Source organism: Bidens hawaiensis, unplaced genomic scaffold, assembly GCF_021521415.1.
Source record: "Bidens hawaiensis isolate Kalapana, Puna unplaced genomic scaffold, B.hawaiensis_p1.1 tig00034755_1, whole genome shotgun sequence".
Classification (NCBI taxonomy): domain Eukaryota; kingdom Viridiplantae; phylum Streptophyta; class Magnoliopsida; order Asterales; family Asteraceae; genus Bidens; species Bidens hawaiensis.
In genome coordinates, this window is record NW_027496043.1 from 100,447 (window position 1) to 120,669 (window position 20,223).

Sequence of the window (20,223 nt, forward strand, 5' to 3'; positions counted from 1 at the left end):
TGACTTTTTGTAAGGTAGGTTGATGGTTCGAGTCTCGTTCGTGATAAAAAATTGTCATGCGTGATCCATGGTTTTACCATAGTAGGTTTTCGGGTTGGTGGGTTTTCTCTATAATTGGTGATGGGTCGGGTCACCAACATTGTTTATGATCGTTAGCGTTGATGGTCTTTTTCCAATGAGTGTACCTAGGTTGTTGGGCTTTGTTGATTGTTCAAAAAAAGATTCATGGCTAGGAATATCAATGTGTGTCCAGTGTAAAAAGATATATATTTGGTTTTTCTTAAGTGAAAATAGACTAATAAAAACAGATGACATATTTAAGTTGATTTATATGAAAAATAATACACATTTTAAGTAGCTATGTAATTTATTTAAATAAAGGTGTAGGATTATGAAGGTTGTGTTAGTCATTCAAAAGAAAAGTATAGTTTTACTCCCTATAAAAAGTTGTTTGTAGTAAAAGTGTTTAAAAGCATTCATAAATCATAATAGCGTTGTTTTTAGAAAATATGAGATAACATGGATAAGAGAGTACATAATGTGTTGTGATTGCATATTGTACATTTTCGATATAAAAAAAGAGTGATTGATGATGATATGCGAGTGAAAAGACGATACACGAAATTTGAGTTATATATCAAATTTATTTAAATTTTAAAGTGATATACATGATAGGAAGGTTTGATAGGCTAACAAAAAAATATATACATTGATGACTCTGTAAAGTCATGTATCACATTACTATTGCACTAATTTGTTTTCCTAACTTGACTATTAAGATATAAAAAAGCTGATGAATTAACTATTTGCTTGAAGTAACTATTTCTATAATTCTCTTTGTTAAAATACATGCTTTAACTAATATTAAACCTCATATAAAGTATTTAGAAATTTTAAACCTTAACCAACTGTTACAAAACTCGAACATTCATACATACAGGGCCGTCCCATGAGCTAGCGAAACCAGACTACGTCTTTAGGCTCACACTTTATTAAAGACACCAAATCCAAAATAAAAAACAAAAATTATATATATATATATATATATATATATATATATATATATATATATATATCACAACTCAAGTGAGTTTTCATTCTATACTTTGCCTACGCGCGCACACACACACTATAATGGGTAAAACAAACTCAAATTCATGTGTTGGTCTAGTGGTAAACTTATCCAAAATTTATAGGAAAAAGTAACAGATAAAATATTATTTTAATTAATTATTTTATTAAGTTTAAGTAACAGTTTTATATTATAGTTATATTTAAAAGTATTTTAAATTTTTTAGGCTTGGATTATATACACACCAGGTTAGTTATTTAGACACCAGTTAAACCTATATGACTCGTATAGAGCCTTTATACGAGCCGTATAGATCCAGAATTATGTCAGTTTGTGTCGCGCGAATGTTAGGTTCTGTTTCATTGTCTCGTATAGCCCCTATACGAGCCGTATAGGCTTTTAGGCTCGTATAGCCGCTATATGACTCGTATAGCCATATTTTTATTTATTTTTACTTAAAAAAAATAAAAGATATAGCCTATAGGAAATAATAGCCGACAAGGTATTAAGATAAAACACATGATGTAAAAGTACATATTTTGTTACATGCAAAGACAACGTATGAATAAAATGAGCATTTCGAGGTATCGATTTTATTTCGATACATGTCTCTCGAAATATCGGTACCCGAAACGCTCTTGTTGTTCGTAAGTTGTTTAATTAGCATGGAGCAAAATATGTACTTTTAAATTGCGTGTTCTATTTTATAATCATATCGATTGTTATTTCTGTATTTTGTATTTTTTTTAAAGTTAAAAAAAACTACCTATATAATTCATATAGGGGTTATACGATCCACGAAGCCTATACGACTCGTATAGAGGCTACACGATCCGTATAGACTGCAAAAGGCTGTCATCTTGCTTCCTCCGTATATTTGTTAGTCATGAAACGTCTGTACATGTTGTATAGCCCCATACAAGCCGTATAGGATTGTAAAAACACCATAAAGGTGGTGTTTGAATATACCATCTTTTTTTTTCTATTTGTAATCAAATATAAATACACATACTATACAGTATACAATATATATTTCAGCTTGTTAAAAAACAATATGTGCCGTTTAAAAAAATATATATATGTTGCTCGTGTGCCAAAAAACATATAATATAAAATATAATAAATTAAAGTAAGAAAACGTGGATTTATATCCGTTTTAAGCCTTTTCATTTAGGTCACATGGGAAAACATGTCATGGGATTTCCCGCATTTAAGGTTTGAATTATTTTTTTTAACGACCAGCTAAGTAACGCCGGATACTTTGTACGCGGCCCTCAGTGGTTAAAGGTAGCCCGAGCCGGCTACGAGTCCGAACGGACAGAGCCCCTAGCGGTACACCTATTGTGGGATTCCTCGGATAAAACCCGACCTCCACGCCCGCCAAACGGCACGATAGCGAGGAGCCGGTAAAACCGGGTGAGATAAGGACTAGGGTCATCCCTCATATCTCCCATATAAATTAATGATAGTGAGGTTTGAACCCCCTGTGTCTTTAATTGTGTTTTTTTAACTGTAAACTTTTATAAATAAAGTGACAATAGTCGCACCGCTCCCACCACAACCCGGAGGAAGCAACCCACTGAACAACAAGCTGTATAACCTTAAAATTACACCAATTCGTCTACTCTATACTTTTACAATTAGATCGGTTTTTAAACCAAAGAAAACCTAAAGAATTCAAAAGGTTAGGTTCTTGTTAATTCGCCCACTCTTTGCTTTTACAATTACTTATTAATTAATAAGCTATAAAATACTTAGGTTCTTGTTGGAAGGTTTTTATGGGCTTTGTTCTAGAATTCAAAAGGTTAACGAGTTTTTATACAACTTATAAAACCACTAAGGACGTCACGATGATAATGCGTCCTTCCTTTTAGAATATGCGTTGTGAAGTGACGTCCCATACTCAGAGATGGATATATGGCTTGAGAAGGGCGGGCAAAGGCTCACCGTACAGACCATTTTCATAGTGTAGATGTGTAGTATACAATCCAATATTCCTGTTTTAGTCCAAGTGCCCACCCTTCAAAACCCCAAACCTAGTTCTTAAATCTGTTAAACTTAAACTCTATGAGAATAAAGCGACAAAAAGAGAAAGAAACTAAGTAGAGATGAAAGCATGTTATGAACCATTTGACGGGAAGTTTGTTCATGTCCATTAGTTTAACTGGATCGTCAAATATACACAAACTAACAAACTATGGATGTTTATTAATTTGTCGTATTTATCAAATTTTAACCGGTTTGAACAGTAGCAAATTTAACTATAAATAAATAAAAATTTACAAATATACCTAATTTAAAAAAAGTAACTTGTCTGGTATGAAATAGTAAAATTCATCGGTTTTTAATGTTGTATTTAGAAACTTCTGGTTGCACAGTGGGTGGTCCTTCACACTGTAACGATTGGACCCAATATCATAGTGACCACTTTTTTTGTCTCACCAGTACAATCAATTTATTCATATTTAATATAGGTCAAGTCAAGTAAACTCAAGGTTATAATTGTCAAACTGAAGAAGAGTATCACTACTAAAGCATGCTGTGCAACTTGTTATTGCAATATTGTTATCAATATGACCACCTCACCCTAGTAAAGAAATTTTACTTTTATTTTTCAAGATTTGGGCTTCTTGTTATTTAAATACTATATTTATGAAATTATTGTACGTAAATTCTATATTTATATTCATCAAACTTATAGTATTTGTATACTAAAATTATTTAGAATGCTAATAATGAGTAACACAAACGTAAGTCTCGGTTTTGTGTTTTAAAAAATTGTTGAGTTTCAATTTTCTAACTTTCGTGTGATTTTGGTTTGATATGGGACAATTTACGGTTTTGTTAGTTTCGGTTCATTTACTCGGCTTTTTACCCATCCCTAGTCCCTACTAATAACGAATCTCCTCATTCTACAAAAGTTTTTAAAAAAAATAACTTGAAGCTATAAAACTTGCCAATACTTTGAATGTTACATTTTTTTCAAAGATGTTTTCTTTCGAACCTCAATGCGGTTTTTTTTTCTCATTAATACATGTATTTATTAGTGATTCAAACGACTTAATCACAAGGTTAAGTAATTAAATAACCTTTTAAGCTTATAAATAACAATGATTTAGTATAATAATTTAACAAAATCGAACTAAATACCCGTTAAATAATTTATAGTTTCTTAATAAATATCTTCAGTTTTCTAAAGGTGTCGTCAAACTCTTTGATGTTGAGATGGCCGAGTTGGTCTAAGGCGCCAGATTAAGGTTCTGGTCCGAAAGGGCGTGGGTTCAAATCCCACTCTCAACATTTCATTTTTTAAATTACTATTTTCTGTTAAAAATAGGTTAACCATTAACCAATATTGGCTCAAATAACTTTTTCAAGCAGGCCCATCACATATCACTTAACAAGATACATTATTGATTATTATACATCATCAAAAGGCCCATATTACTAATATAATAATAAGTTATTAACACACATGTTTGCAGTGCACAATGAGAACTAAGCACATCTAACTGTTATTATTATTATTTTTTTACGGGATAGGATTATATAGGCGCATAGCTCCACTTAGATTTTTATTGACGTTACTTGCCTTCAAAAGCTGCACACTTTTTTTTCTCAATTCTCTGGATGGTTCATACAGTACGAAACTTGGAAGTGAAGGGAGTAGTGTTTTCGGCAGATCTCTAAGCTTCGGACATGACGATATAAGAAGAAATTGAAGTTCATGATGTTTCAAGATTCAATTAAACTAATTCGTGTTTGTAGTGTTTAAACCAGAATGAATGACATAAAAGAAAAGTTTAAAACAAATCCCACAATCATCAAACATTCAAACTTATTACACTTTCTGTAAATAGAATAAAATCAAACGGGTTCATTTAAAATTTTAAAGAAAGTAATTAAATAAAAGAATCGTAGGACCCACACACCACCAGCTTCATCTTCATCGTCATTTTCAACTTCTATCATCTATCCATCACCACTCCGCCAACTAGTTTCATGGCCACAAATAAGGAAAACATATAGAAAGGGAATAAAATATGGCTAAAAAAAAGGAAAGATACGCAATATCGTTTACTGCCTCTTAAGTTGGAGCATGGAGATCCGTAATGGCCAACTTGGAAGTGATGAGTACCCAAAGGTTTGGTGAGGAAATAAGCTATTTGCATCTTTATATCAATTTTCTATGGGTTTTATCTCCTTTGACTTAATGCATTCCGAAATGAAATAACAGTCCATTTCTATATGCTTGGTCCGTTCTTGGAATACCGGGTTGTTTGCTATATGATGAGCTGCTTGATTGTCACAAGTATAATCTTGGGGAACATTGAGTTCCTCTAAAAGCCACCTCATCCACAAGATTTCACTAACTACGCGCCATAGCGCGATATTCTGCTTCGGCCGATGATCGAGAAACGACCGATTGTTTCTTTGACTTCCATGTTATGGGACATGTAACCCATTCGTGATCTCCTAGTAAATGGGAAAGGAGCCAATCTGAGTCACAATAGGTGGTGAGATTTGTACCTCCATCATTGGGTAAGAGAATCCCTTACCCCAGTGTTGACTTGAGATAACTAAGGACACGATCAGCGGCTCCAAGTGACTCTGTCTTGGATCACCAACAAATTGGCTTAAAATGTTTACCGTGTAGGTGCCGTCAGGCCTTGTAGCTTGAAGATAAAGTCTTCCAACTAACCATCGATACTGATTTGCGTCTAGACGTGGTGCTTCTCACGCTTATCCAGCTTTAAGTTTTGTTCCGTTGGAAATGGACTTGGAAGCCAGCCCTTCAATCCCGTTTCCTGTAATATGTCAAGGATATATTTTCGTTGACTCAACTTCTCAGTCCGAGCCACTTCAATTCCAAGAAAATATTTTAAAGGCCCAAGGTCTTTTTGATACTAAATTTCTTGTCAAGAAATGTTTTGGTTTCTTGGATTTTGTTGGCATCATTACCGACTATGATGACATTGTCAACATAAATTAGTGCACCAACGAACGCGTTCTTTGCTTTGAACAGGAATAACGAATGATTAGCTCACGTATGCTTAAAACCGAATTCAACCAAGGAGTTGGTAAACTTATGGTACCAATTTCTCAACGTCTGTTTAAGGCCATATAGCGACTTCTTGTGCTTACAAACTCGGTTATCATTTTACTTTCTAAACCTTGAGGAATTTTCATGTAAACATCTTTGTGTAGGTCTCCATGTAAGAAGGTGTTCTCGACATCTAGTTGGTGAACATGCCACCCTTTCTTTACCGCCACGGCCAACAAATTTCATACAGTCACCAACTTTGCCACCGGTGTAAATGTCTAATGAAAATATGTTCCTTCCATTTGTGTAAACCCTTTGGCTACGAGACGAGCTTTGTACCTTTCAATATCTCCCTTCGGTTTATACTTTATCTTGTACACCCATTTTTGAGTCTATTGCATGTTTTCCTTCTTGTACTGTTTTGAGGGTCCAAGTACTGTTTTCTTCAAGAGCTTGAATTTCTTTTTTTCATAGCTTCTCTCCATTTTGAGTTTTGTACTACCTGGTTAAAGTGTTTCGGCTCAGTATTTGAAGTTATGGCCGTCAAAAAAACTTTATGATTATTAATAAAATTATCATAGGAAATAAAATGTATGTTTTAGAACCCTTGATTGGAAGTTGATTGCTCATGGGTGGGTGTAATATAAATATTGAAAAATTTGACATTATGACTGTTTATTATAAATTGACACATTTAACTCAACCAACCAACTATTGGCCGTGACTTGTTTCTTTTCTGTCTTGAGGACCAGCCCGTTTGGTTCTTCTCTTGGCACAACAAATTCTTGTTCAATCACATGACTATCTTGTAGCTCTTGATCAACTGAACTTAGGGCTGTTCACGAGTCGAGCCGAACCGAGCGAAGGCTTGCTTGTTGCTTGGCTCGTTTACAACCGAACCGAACCGAACGGCTGAAATTCGAACCGAGCGAAAAACAAAACAAGCCAAAATCGAACCGAGCATTTTTCGATCGAACATCGAGCGATTTCGAGCATTTTTTTTATTTCTTTTTCACTTTAAAATTTTCAATAAGAAACAAGTTTGAAGGCTGTAAATAATATATTTTGTAAAAAAATTAGTAGTTTTTAGACAGACGTATAATAGTTGTAAATTTTTTATAAGAAAGAAGTTTGAAGTGAGATATAATGAACATGTAAACAAACTTTTAGTATTCCGAAATCTTGAATCGAACTAATAAAACTATAAAGTTGACCGAATAAGAAAATGCTAAAATAGTTTAAAAAATTGTATACTTATATTTTATTTGTTTTATCTATATATTTATATATTTGTTCATATATAATTATATATAAAATAAATTAAAAATATTCGAGCCGAACCGAACCGAGCAGACCTTTGCTCGTTGCCTGGCTCGCTTAAAAACCGAACCGAGCGAAAAAATGAGCGACCATTTTCCGAGCAAATAGCAAGCGAGCAGCGAACAAGTTCGAACGTCGAGTGGTTTAGACGGCCCTAACTGAACTTGGCATGGAGTTTTATTTTTGACCCATTTGGCTTTCAATATGGGAGCCTAGAACATCCATGACACTTGTTTCACATATGGCACCCGTTTCCAAATCTATTAGTGGCTGGTTTGACTTTGAGGCTCATTTAGGGTAAAGTTAAAATGAAAACCTACTTGAGTTGTAAAAACCCGCGAAAACTCTATGTAACATCGTTTTTTTTAGTTACATGTAATATATGTTGTAACAGTTAATACAAAACATCAAAACATTAAAAAAAAATATTTTGCTATTTTTTAATATTTCTTTACTAATTTTTATATATGTTTTTAGGAGAGAGGAAAAATTATATTTATATTTACATTTTTTATTCACTTTAATTGTGGACCACAAGATTTAAACATTAATTAAAAACATGTGGTTGAGAATGAGTTTCTAGAGTTTTCACAACTCAAGTGAGTTTCATTTTATACTTAGCCTATATATATATATACATAGAAAAGGGTTCAAATAAGAATAAAGAGTTTTGTAGGAATGATAAGAACCAATATATTTTGACATTTGGCATTAAAACTTATGGTAAAAGAATAATTCTAGGAAACTATGTCGGTTATAATGGTGAAAGAATAATTTTAGAAAAATATGTCGGTTTTTGGTAATTTTAAATCTCAACCCTTGAATCCCCTAATCTAATGGCCCATAACTATTCTTACCATTCCTAGGAAACATTGTCTTTTTACAATAACCTATCCCTATTTTGAGAACCATGTTGAGTTTTAAGAAATTAAGAACTCAATTCTTGGCCACACATTTAAATAAATTGATTGGAATATGTGGTTGAGATTAAATCTAACCAAAAAGTCAAAGTATGAGAGAGAATAAAGATGTAAGTGATTACACTAACTTTTACGTCCGTTACACATATGTAAAAAGTCAACTCGGTGCGTAAAAAATTATGTAATTTTTTTACGTATATGTAATCTACATATATTACGCATGTGTAAAAGAAAATTCAAAAAAAAAAATTCGTTATGTTGAGTTCTTTCGAGTTCTTAAAACTTAAAAGGGTTCTCATTTGAAATCTCTCATATATAGGGAAGGGATATTTTGAGAACCATGATGAGTTTTAAGAACTTAAGAACTTCAATTCTAGGCCACACATTTAATTAAATGGATTGGAATATGTGGTTGAGATTAAATCTGGTAAAAAAGTCAAAGTAGGAGAGATAATAAATATGTAAGTGGTTACACTAACTTTTACGCCTGTTACACATGTGTAAAAAGTTGACTCGGTGCGTAAAAAATTGTGTAAATTTTTTACGTGTATGTAACTTACACATATATTACGCATGTGTAAAAAAAATCGAAAAAAATAATCGTTACACTGAGTTCTTTCGAGTTCTTAAAACTCAAAGGGGTTCTTAATTGAAATCTCCCATATATATAATATATACACTAGCTTTTAGCCGCCGTGTTACAGGGGTTTATTTATATTTTAGTTTTTAATCATTTTGTTATTTTATTTTTTGTAATGATTTGCTTATTTTTCAACGGTTGTGTTTTGTTTTAATACGTATATACCAGTTTGTTACGCTCATTATATTTCTTAACGTTTGAGCTCTTTCGAATGAGATTGGTAGGTTTATAGTCGAGTCGGAGTGAGTCCTAATTGAATAATGAACACCGCTAATGGTATATAGTCCCAATTTCCTCTAATTAACTTTTGATATCGTATAATTTCATTTTGTTTTAAGTAAAATTTGTTTAAACTACAAAATTTATTTGAGATGTTGACATAATTCTACAATAACATATGAACACATTTAACTTTGAATGATAAAAAGGTCAGAACTACAAACATTTAATCATCCACAATACAGTCATGCATTCATTTTCTCAGAAGAAAAAACATTATTCTGTACTTTTAAAGCTTATTGACCACACTACTATAAATATAAATATATATATATTTGTGTACGGCATCTTAAGTTTTGAAATACTTGTGCATCTATGGTATTGATTTAAATAAAATAAATGGAGTCCATTTACATCAAAACTTTTTTAATGTATTTTTAGACTTGGTGACTTCTTTGTGATCCTGTGTAGTTTGTAAGAAAAAAAATACAAACAAACGTATAAAGAAGGGCCCGACATAACCTGATGAAGCTAGTGTGTTGATGCTCATGAGCAAAATTTTGACCATAATTTCTAACATATATCAACTAAAATACTATGTTACATAAAACAAATTCTTGATCACTCATGTAAATGTGTCCCAATCAAAGAATTTTGAGCAGCTATCTCAATTCGTTTGGTTAATGAGACAATATAAATATCAGGTTAGAGAGATATTGACCCGGATTCGCCATGACACTGCGCTTGAGTTATCTAGCTTTTAGCTGAGTGCATAGTGATATAACAAAATTAAAACAACGGGCAAATAAGGAAAACGTCGAACCATAGTTATCAAATGCGCTAGGCGCACTCAAGGCGCATAGGCCTTGCCTGGGGCCTAGGCGCAAGGCGCAAAAAAAGCGAGGGCCCGAGAAAAAAAAAGCGCACAATGAAAAATAAATACAAAATATATTTATGTATTTCAAAACTTGAATCACATAGTTTCAATTCCAAAAAAGTAATCCAATATCAAAAGTTCAAAAACTTTAACATGATCCAATACCAAAAGCTAAACTTCAATAGCATCGACAGCCAACAAAAATTTGCAGTCACCAACTAATTGAAGTCAGCTCTACACATTTAAGATTAAATCAGACTACTAATTATGCTCTGCAATTTCTAAAACAAAAAATAATATTCTAGATTAAAAAGTCCACCTTTAAATTTTAGTTTCAAAGTTTAAATCATATAATGAGAATTTAGCAAAGCAAATTAAACTACAAGAAACATCATCCAGAATTGTCAATGATCATATAGGAAGATTGGATTAAATTAAGTAAATTTGACTTTATTTTAGGTATCTTTGTTGAAGAAAAAATCAAAAGAAATCAGCGCCTCGCCTAAAAATAGCGCCTAGGCGCATTAGGCGGTCGATTTTAATAACTATGCGTAGAACAATTATCAAATAACTTTTTAAACACTAAACTGTATGCTTTTTGAAGCAACCAAAAATATGTATTTATTTGTTTATTTATTTTAAAAAACTAAAACAAAGTGAAGGAAAAAGTGTGTGTATATAACTTTTAATTATTCCCATAATTGGTCATCAGCTAGCCACAGAATTATAACTATCACCGCTAATTAAGGCACTTGACCAATTGATAAACTGTTGGCTTGGTTGAGTATTTCAAACATTAACCCTCAATTGATAAAATTTATGTGCATGTAACTCTATATTTCTGAATGAATATGGATGAGTACATAATGACTATTTATAAGGAGTTACTCAACTAAGCCACTTCACAAAACTAACTGTACCATTATTGACTTAGTTGACCATCTCTAAAATGCCTAATGTAAATGAGGGGTTGGAAAGTGTACTCCTGACCCGGCTAAACCGCACCCAGGTAAATAAAATAGATGGTGGGACCATCTTTCAAACAACTTGTATGAAATGTGTCATACATATGAGTATATGACATTAAGATTAGTTAAAAGTATAACTCACCTTCCTATTTTCTTCCCGCATTCTTAAGCATGTTTCTTTTACTCTCCGGCTTTGATCTTACAAAAAAGTAGCATTTCACTGCTAGCTGTCAAGTACTTAACTAACTGCAGTAAATGGTTAATAGATTTGGGATCACCTATAGTAGTTAAATTTTTGGGTTGCTCCTCTTCTTACTCAAACTTGAGTGCACCCTTACCTTATTCTTTTACCCACATCATTCCTGAAAATTCATAATAAAAAAAAAAGAAACTTATTAACCAAACTAAACACATTTACCTTGTTTAGTCTTGAATCCAGCTAATACAGATTTAGAACTGAAAGCATGAAAACTGCATATTATTCTACAACATATCAGACTCATATCGCCAATTTGCCATTAGTGTTGTCGACCGATCACCACCAAACCCTTAGCTTAGTCTTGCATACCTGAATGACCACTTAACCATTAGTCATCCTCGCAAAACAAAAGTAAGGTATCAACATAGCTATGGGTTACAATTTGCATAAGTTGCCTGAACTTCAAATGAATATTGTCATCGGGTTTCTTATTGCAACGCATATAGTTAGATATATGATTTCGTATGTTGAAGACCCGTAAGAAATTTACAAAGACTGAAGTTTGAAACTTTGCAAATGCCAGATGAAATTGAATCAATTCTCACACCAATGTTTATTAATCTGCTACTATAAAAAAAGGTGAAAATAAATATAACATATGCAAAACAATAGTAGGCCAAAAGAATGAGATTTCACCATTTAGGCCAATTTTGTCCCAACATCACAAAACCATAGTAGGCCAATAACTTGCTATTTGAAAGTAAACATTTCAATTTTGATACATTTATGGGTAAAAAAAAATTAATGAACATAAAAAAGGATTAATGAGGTTAAAGTTTTAATAATTAATCAAGCCCATCTAAACTTCTGTATTTACAGATAGATTATTATAAATATATAGTTTTGTATTTGCAAATAATATGACTAAACAAAAGTTAACGCAAATTTGATATTTATTTAGAAATAATATGATTAAACAATATATACATATCTGTGGTGCATGTAATAATATAACTAAACGAAATATAGTTTTGTATATTACATACTGAAGTTTGAGTTTATAATTAGGTCTTTCAATTGTTTTCCCGTCATCTGATAGCTCAACATAAGATAATCCCGTATTAAACAAATCAAAACTAAAAGGTATGTAGTCATTAGGGCTTGTGGGCTGTGGCAACACAAAACAAATTGTTTACAATAAATCGAATACTAACCTTTTACAATTAGGGCTTGTGATAATTGAATACAAATCACAGCGGCTATGGTGGCTGATCAAATTCACCATCAAAATTAACAAAATAAAAACGTTAGAAATAAAGTTAATTAACAACTAATTAAACCTTCTGATTAAAGTGAGAATCGATTGATACGTTCACAAATCATAAATCAATATCATGAAAAAATCGATTAATACCTGGATAAGAGTTGTATGACGATGGAGTGATAGAATTAAAAAGTAAACACTACCGAGATCCAAATGCAGAATTTACCAAAGAATGTCAATACTCACATATATCTATCTTTTAAGCGATATTGTTGCTCAATGCTCAAGAGTATCATAATCGAATGGACTTCACATCAGAATCCAATTTAATTAAATTGATTATTTGAAAAGGTAAACAGAGACTTACCAAAATCACCAGAGACGGTTCAATCGAATTTAAAAATAAATATATATGGTGGCTTTTATAAAATTGGAACGACCATATCGCAACAAATAGGATTTTTCGGTTTTCATTTAGATATATACTAGATTTTATCCCCCGTATTACGGGGGTTTGTTTTACATTATTCGTTTTATATATATATATATACTTGGATTTTAATTTTATTTATTATAAGAAAGTTAATAATTAATATACTTGAGATTTAATGATAAATGGTTTCACAAATAAATGATATGTTATAATCCGGTTTAAAAGCTATCTGGGTTTGGTGATACCCATTAGCCGTTTATTTTCTTTATTATAAAATTGTTTCTTAATTATAAATAATATTTTTTTTAAAATAAAATAGGATATTAATTTTTAGTATATCACTATTTTATATGATTTTCATATCAAATATTTGATGAGATTAATTTTTAATATAATGAGATGTAATAACTCGTTTAAGAGCTATCTGGGTTTGGTGAGACATTTGCCAGTGAATTCGGGTCAAATGCATGAGAAGCCTTCATTTACAAATAAAGTAATCTGATGGCTTGAGAGAATGGTTGTTTTACATTTTTTGTTTTTTAATATTTACTTTTTGGATTTTAATTTTCTTTATTGTAAGAAAGTTAATAATATATTAATATACTTAGGGTTTCATGATGAAAGGGTTTCATAAATAAATAATATGTTATAACCCGTTTAAAAGGGTTTCTGGATTTGGTGACCCACGACCCGCTTATGTTTTTTACTATAAAATTGTTTATTAATTATAAATAATATTTTTTTCCTTTTAAATTGGATATTAAATTTTAGTATATCCCTATTTTATAGGATTTTCATATCAAATAATTGGTAAGATTAATTTTTAATTTAATGAGATATTATAACCCGTTTAAGAGCTATCTGGTTTTGGTAAGACCCATACCCATGAATTTGGGTTAAATCAATGAGAGACCTTCATTTAAAAATCAAGAAATCTGGTGGCTTTCATAAAAAGGGGGAGCGACCACATCGCGACACATAGGATTTTTGGGTTTTCGTTTATATATAGATTTTATATATATATATATATATATATATATATATATATATATATATATATATATCCTTTTATTTGTTTCTTCCTCGTCACACCACCATCTTGGAATGATAAAACCTCTTCCTCCTCCACTGTTGCATCGCAAATTTGTTCCCTTTGGTGCCAGGTGGGTAACCCGTAAAGACTCCCAGTTTCCCTTTTCCTTCAAATTTATCACCTTTTAATTACGTACTTTTGTAATTTGCTAAGCAACCAAAAACCCTCATATGCTCATATTCGGGTTTTTGGTTAATTAGGACTTCATAAGGGGTCTTGTTTTCAGTTACCTCCGATAGCAAATGATTTACGATGTATGTGGCGGTAAGGACACATTCGCTCGAAAATCTTGTAGGCAAATTAGCTTCAAATCTCAAGGCCTGAACAGTTTCTAAAAGATGTCGGTGTTTTCGTTCCACCATGCCATTTTGTTGTGGTGTGTGTGGACATGTTGTTTCCAAAATGATTCCTTATTTGGTAAAAAAAAATCAAGCATATAATTTGATGTGAACCCCCCCCCCCCCCCCCCCCGCCATAATCACATCATATCGGATTCTTTTTATTTTTTTCTCAAATTGAACTTGTATCATTTTATGAAAATTAACAAGACATGTACTAGCCTCGTGTTTGTGTTTCAGGAGGAAAACCCATAATACTCTACAAAAGTCGTCTACTATCGTTAGAAAGTAGCTAGCTCGTGTAGGTGAGGGTGTGCGATATTTCCCCCAAACATCACAATGTATTAAGTCGAACAAGCATTTTGTTTTGGTAGTGCTAATGGAAAACGGTAATCTAGCAAACTTGGCCTTTAGACAGGAGTCACACAAATCTTTCTGTTTCGAACAATTATTCTTAAGAAAATGAATATAAGCAAGTTTGGAATTTGATTATGACCTAATCTGTCGTGCCAAGTGTCAAGAGTTGTCATCATCACTTTTCTTTCGTCCGCCACCATCCCCATCTTATATAGACCCTTTTTGCATTTACCCATTCCAATCAGTGTCTTGTCCTTGAATGCAAGTCGCGCATGACATAAAACTCGGAAAAAATGTTACAACACATTTAAGGTCATGTGATAGTTTATTAACCAACAAGAGATTGCACTTGAATTCGGGGACAAAAAGAATGTTTTTAATCGTGGTTCCATTGGGTAAGGTGTACCCTCCGCTTCCTTCTACAGCTATAGAATCTCCATTCGGTATAACGACTGGTGGCTCATAACTTTTCTTAGTTTTATTTCGAGTAAGAAATCTTTGCAAGTTATGTGCTCAGTGGCGGCACCTGAGTTATGACCCACTTACCTTCTTGGCCAATATTATCCGTCGTATTAGCAAACGGTGTATCTTCTTCTCCCTCGTACGTGTTCATTCCCCCCCCCCCCCCACACACACACACACAAAAATTCACAAACTGTTGATATTACTCGCTGGTCAGATCGGTATCTTGCTTGTCTTCACACCAACACAAGCAACTATCGGTTTCGTATTTTCTTGTCTTTCATCCTTCGGGTGAACTCATTCTTTGATGAGCTACGTTTCTTTGGTATGAAGGCTTGAAATGCAGCGGCATTAGTAGGTGATATTTTGGCACCGGAGATGGTTCTTTCAACCTTGTCGCCGGCCATGACAACTATGGTGCTAGGTTTCTGGTTTTTAGGATTGTTTCAATATTGGCTCGGACACCACAACAATTTTGTTATGATATTTGAACTGTTTCCATCAATAATTACAAAGGAGACTATCTCTATAAATACAAAAGGACTCATCAGCTGACTCGTTTCATGGCCGCAAATAAGGAAAACATATAGAAAAGGAATAAAATATGGACTAAAAAAAGAAAGAGATGCAATATCGTTTAAGCGGGTCGTAGTCGAACCGGCCGGTCCGGCCCGGGTTTAAAAACACTGATACACTCATTGATTAATAAAATCTCTCTCTCGTTCTCATATTCATTAGCTATTAGGCTTGTTTCACAATAAGTTTACATATTTTGTAAAACAAATTGTCAAATTGTTACAACTGTATTCAAAATTCAAATAGTTTACTAAATATATTTAAATCAAGTTTATACTTGACTACACCAAATAACATATTACATTTCAGTTGAAAACATTAACTGATGTAAATTCACAAGCACTGAATTTATTTATATACATTTTATGAACATAACATTTATATACAAATATAATTAACAACAGCTATGCGCGGGCTTTAGAATTGGTAGGGGCAACTGAGTTGGGAAGTCAGGGGCTGTTTCACCATGGGATTCGGTGGCTGTTTTCGATAACCACTGCGCTTGCGGTGTTGTTAATTATAACAAACTAAAGTCTGGCATTTTGGAGATTAAGGGCCAGTACTTGCCCTTTCCTATTGCACACCTTTTTCTCAATTCTTTAGAAGCTTCAAATAGTACCAAACTTGGAAGTGAAGGGAGTAGTGTTTCTGGCAGATGTCTAAGCTTCGGACATGACCAAAGCATAAGAAGTTTAAGGCAGGTGAGGTGTTGCAGGCCCTCTGAAACTGATTCCAACTCCATAAATTCAAAGATACGTAGCGTAGTTAGAGATGATGGAAGAAGAAAAGAGGATGAACCACTCGTATCTTCTTCCGCCGTTGCAAATGAAACTACCCCTGAGTTTTCCCCACCATATAAATCTAGTGTAACAAGTGAGGTTGGGAGATTTTGCTGCCCCCACTCAGAAATGGGTTTCTTTAACTCTCCTATACTTTAACAACTTAAATTAGGAGGCCACAATCCACATGGAAATGAGTAATCCAAATTTGGACAGTTAGATAGCACCAATTCTTCCAGAGATGCCAGACTTTGCAAATGCTCATGTGGAAATGACTTCAGATTCTTGCAGTAAGTGATAGAAAGGCGTCGCAAGCAAAAAAATGGAAGAAAACCATAACCGTTGTCCGGAATGAATTCTATGTCATTACAATGCCCTATTTGTAAATTGGTGAGATGGACTAAACATCCTTTAGGAAACGACCTCAGATTCGGCACAGTCCAAATGCAAAGAAATTCAAGTGATGACAAGAAGTTGTTGAGAAGCCAACTTACCTCCACATTATAACAAACACTAATGTTAAGATACTTCAAAGTGGATGGGAGGTCGTCTACCATTGGGAACGCCAAGGATGTAACTGAATGGCAATCACGTATAGCCAATGTCTTAATGCTATTTGGACAATTGTAAATCTCTAGTCTCGGACAATCTTTGATTGTCACTTCTGTAATAGATTTCATGTTAATATTCGAATCCACCTCTTCCTCTCCCAGTGATACCAAATTTTTACACTTTCTTACTTCCAACTTCTGTAAACTCACAAGAATCTCACATGCTACTGCCTCTGATTCCCACAAGTATGCGAGTTCATAGCATCCTGAAATGTCTAACTGTTCAACTGTCCGAAGATGCTCTAATATTTCACCATCTAGCTGAGTAAGCCCTTTTATGTCACACATTGTTAAACTAGAAAGCGACGTAGACACGCCGACCATGCTTCTTAACCCTGCTAAAGAACATCCTTCTACATGTAAAACTCGAAGTGACGGTATTAACTCAATTTCCACTACATCTAGCTTCGGACAATTAACTATAGACATCTTATGAAGACAAGGAAACACTCCGCCTTTGACTCCACCACTAGTTGACCACTCCTTCCATCCATGCATATTTCTAAATTGCAAAACTTCAAGTGACGGAAATGCATTACCACTGCAAGAGTTGGTAGGTACAAGTAACTCAAAACCGACTCTCTTTAGCATGTGTATACCTTCAACAAACAACGTTTGAAGCGACGGTAGATATCCAAGTGTTGGTAAGCATGTACAACTTCTACATCCACTTAATTTAAGTTTAGTTAAGCAAGCAAATGAGGGATCCCCAATCCAACTAGGAAACTTTTTTCCATTGTAGTACAAAATCGTGAGGCTTCTTAACTTCTCATAAGGCCTCAATCCTTCGAGTACTTCATATTCGGTTAATTCATTCCGAGAACCATCAAAAACATCACCCCATTCCATTCGTATATCGCATATGCCCTTCTTTTGTTGTAAGTTCCCCTCCTTTGCATGTAGTGCGTTTTTCACTTCATGCAACCCCTCAATGGAAAGTTGGCCACGAAGATGCACAAAGCCCTTGAGAGAGGACACTCTAAACCCACCAGATCCTCCAATAATGACCCTGGATAAAGTTTGTAGACTTGTCAACCCACCAAATCCTAACGGAATTTTTTTGAGTTGTGGAGTATCGCTAATGTCTAGGTGTCGTAGGTTTATCAGCTTTACAATACTATTTGGCAAGGCAAATAACTCATGACAACCAGACAACAACAAGCTCTGTAGATTATGAAGGTTACCAACTTGCTCAGGTAAACACGTGATCCTAGTGTTGGAAGCATTGAGGTATCGCAAATGTTTGAGACCACAAATGGAATGTGGTACCTCAGGGATTGATAAACTAGCTAGGCTTAGCACCCTTAGGAACTGCAATTGCGGAAGCTGTTTAAACAATGAGAGCATGTTTCCTTGCACACCTTCTTTTGTAACTGGAATGGGTAAGAAAGTTCTCAGGCGTCTAGTGCTTTGTAGTGCGTTGAATTTTCCGTATTTTTCATATTCTTCACAAATAAATGATATGTGGCGGAATTTCTCCAAAGCTTCAAACCTGTTGGAAACTATCTTATCATCCACCCTAAGAAAGAACTCTCCTGCAACACTCAGCGCCAAGTCATTTATCAGGTCATGCATTGTATATCGGTGTTTAACATTGGCTGAATGCTGAAAGAAGGATCTCGACACTAGCTCGTCAAAACTCTCATGACCAAAACTCTCCATTGACTTATTTTCATGCGACTTGGACAAAAAACCTTCAGCCATCCACAGGAGGACTATTTGTTCCTTGTCAAACATATAATCCTTGGGGAATAAGCAACAATATGCAAACATGTGCTTCAAATGCGGCGAGAGATCATGGTAACTTAGCTTTAGAGCAGGAAGAATCTCACTTCCATTATCCAAATTCCATATCTCACTATTCAGGAGATTCTCCCATTCTTCCTCATTGGATTTTTCTCTGAATACCCTCCCAAGTGTTCTCAAAGCCAAAGGCAATTTACCACACTTCTTAATGATATCTTCTCCATGCAGCTTAAGTGTTAGGTTCGTATCAAAGTTTTGCTTACTGGACGCATGTTGAGTAAATAAAGATAGTGCTTCTTCATCTGACAAAAGCTCTAGAGGGTACATTTGAACGGAGTCCATCACTGATGCAACCATGGTCTTTCGTGTCGTGACAAGAACTTTACTTCCAGGAGCCCCCACAGTAAAAGGGCGTTGGAGGAGTTCCCACTGCACATAAGTTTCGTTCCAGACATCGTCTAGAACAAGCAGGGAACCTTTTCTTTAGAAGTTTTTCCGTAAGAGCCACTTGAAGCTGATTTAGAGTTTTAAATTTTTTGTCTTCTCCACCAACATCTTTAAAAATAGCTTTACTAATTGTAAATACATCAAACTCATCAGAAACACAAACCCATGCCATGAGTTCAAAATGATTCTGCACTTTATTATCATTGTACAAAAGTTGGGCAAGAGTGGTTTTGCCAATCCCACCTAGACCAACTATGGAGACGACTTCGACGTTTTGAGTCTGACTACTTGAAGTTTCACTGCCCAACAACTTCCCTAACAATGCCTCTTTATCACCTTCCCTACCTATAATTTTTGATTCATCAACCAATGAGGTTTCCTCCAACCGTTTACTTGGTCTATCTAACCTTACAACATTATCATTCAAACCCAAAAGATTTTTCTGCTCAACTAGATCGCGCAGTTTGGTTGTAATCCCATCTAGTTTAGAACTCATCTTTTGACCATACTTAAGAGCATGAAATTTGGTTGGAATGAACTTTAATACCTTACTGGTGGTGGCTTGATTCAAGTTTCTCCGAATATCTTCGGTGGCCAGATCATCGAGCACATCATCTATTTCGTAAGCCAAATGTTGAAGTTTGTTTAGCCACAACTGAACAGATGTGTCTCGTATGTGTTTATGACCTGCGTCGACCAGCACAGCTTGGATCTGGATCAAGGTGTCTTTCCATTTATTGAGCTCGGAATAGATTCCTACGGATCGGCCAACTTGATCAAGTCAGCAGAGGTCAGCTTCTCAAACAAAACAGTGATGAATGCTCCGATAAAGAGTTCAGCAATAGCCATTATTGGAAA

The 20,223-nt window shown here is 34.1% G+C and overlaps 1 non-coding gene and 1 pseudogene across 1 annotated transcript; one reads left to right on the forward strand and one right to left on the reverse strand.

Annotated features, from left to right (window-relative positions):
* The first annotated feature begins 4,291 nt into the window (after positions 1-4,291).
* Positions 4,292-4,372, forward strand: TRNAL-AAG (transfer RNA leucine (anticodon AAG)). The gene has a single exon. It is a non-coding gene; the product is annotated as a tRNA-Leu (tRNA).
* Positions 4,373-17,591: 13,219 nt separating this feature from the next.
* Positions 17,592-20,214, reverse strand: LOC143586661 (putative disease resistance RPP13-like protein 1 pseudogene; annotated as a pseudogene).
* Between the last annotated feature and the right edge of the window lie 9 nt (positions 20,215-20,223).